The sequence below is a fragment of the Phoca vitulina genome, unplaced genomic scaffold (genome assembly GCF_004348235.1).
Source record: "Phoca vitulina isolate PV1807 unplaced genomic scaffold, GSC_HSeal_1.0 scaffold43, whole genome shotgun sequence".
NCBI classification, from domain to species: Eukaryota; Metazoa; Chordata; class Mammalia; order Carnivora; family Phocidae; genus Phoca; species Phoca vitulina.
In genome coordinates, this window is record NW_022589746.1 from 8,872,160 (window position 1) to 8,874,062 (window position 1,903).

The following is a 1,903-nucleotide window of genomic DNA, read 5'->3' on the forward strand; positions in this document are numbered from 1 at the left end:
AAAAATCTTATTTACTATTTATGTCTACCATCCCAACACAGATTTGTAAAAAATTGCAGAATATTATCTATATAAAATTACAAATCTTAAATCCATCAGAAAAACATCAACTAGAAATGGAACCATAAACATCTGATTTTGAGAAATTCCCAGAAGTACTAAAAGAGATCAATACAGAAGCAAAGGATAAGATCAGTATAGAAGCAAAGCTGCACAAAGGCCTAGGTGTAAATATATGCAAGAGAAGACTGTACAAAGGTAGAAGATAGAGCAACCAAAGCCCAGAGGAGGTATGATCTATGGAAATCTCCAGCAGATATGTCCCAGGATCGGGAGGCTGTTCTGTTCCTTTTCTTTCTCTGCCCAAGGGCTGTGGATGTTGGAACCAGAGTCTGATCAGTTTCCCAGGTAATCACACATTCCAGAAAGAGAGAGAAACAGTACGTAAAGAATATATATCATACGCAGAAACATATCTAGCTCCTTTCCTCCAGTACCATGAGCAGATGCTCGAGGAATGCATTTCTTGTACAAAGATAATCAGACACATTTCTTCAAACAAAAATTAAAATCTGAGAAAGTAATATGGCTAAGAGAAAACTTGAAATTAAGTACAATTATATATGCTGAGAAGAATTTTATATAATTTTATACATAATAAAAGTACATAAAAATAATTGTATGTTATGAAATAGGACCAATTAGGACTAAGAGGAGATCTTGGAAATTCAAAATCAATTTGTAATAAACTAAAACAAAGCAAACAAAACTTCAGTAAATAAAAAGGGAGATACACGTAAAAAGTGAATAAAACAACGGATTAACACTAAAGAAATAGGATATAGAAAACATGAGACAAAAGTTAGGACACAGAAAATAGATCTAAAGGGTCCGTCCAATTTCTTCTACAAGAAAGGAGCTCTAGAGTGTGAGAAAAAAGAATGAATCAAACACAGAAAGAATGGAAAGCAAAAGGGAAGGGATGGAGGGAGGGAGAGAGGAAGGAAAAAACAGAGCATTCTTAAGAGCAGAATTGAAATCAATCTTCAGTCTGTTATAGGCTCACCAAGTGCCAAGAAGAATGAATGAAAATAAAATAAATAACAACAACAATAATAATAATAGCTAGCTACATCCTGGAGTAATTCTGAACTCCAAGTTAAAAAAAAATCCCAAACACTTTGAATCTGACCATACAAGAAAGATAATGAATTTTCATCATATTTCTCATTAGTAACACACGGATCCAGAAGAAGAAAAATTAGCAAAACTTTTAAGTTCTAAAGCAATTACCTGTGTTCTGTAAAACAATTGCTCAAGCACAGTGAGAAAAAAAGAAGTTGAAAAGCTAATGACTCTGTAAACAAACTTAAAACCTTTAAATACTTTCTGGTTAAAAAAAAAAAATGGGAGGGCCGGAGCAAGATGGCGGAGGAGTAGGAGACCTGGATTTCGTCTGGTCTCAGGAATTCAGCTGGATAGGGATCAAACCATTCTGAACACCTACAAACTCAACAGGAGATCGAAGAAAAGAATAGCAACAACCCTCTGAACAGAAAAGCGACCACTTTCTGGAAGGTAGGAGGGGCGGAGAAGTGAATCTCAGGCGATATTCGGGAGGATAGACGGCGGGGGAGGGGCCTCCGTCGGCCGCTTCTGGCAAGTGATAGAGCCGCGGAGCACAAAATTGGAACTTTTAGAAGTCTGCTCCGCTGAGGGACCTCACTCCAGTGGCTGAGCGGGGGGTGGAACCCTCGTGGGACAGTGTGGTCTCAGGACCCTCGGGGTCACAGAAAGACCGGGGATGCCTGAGTGCGGCACAGCTCCCAGGTATCGGAGCAGGGAAGCTGGCTGCAGAGACGGAGCCGAGGCGCGGGCTCTCAGCTCGGGGTTGCCATAAACC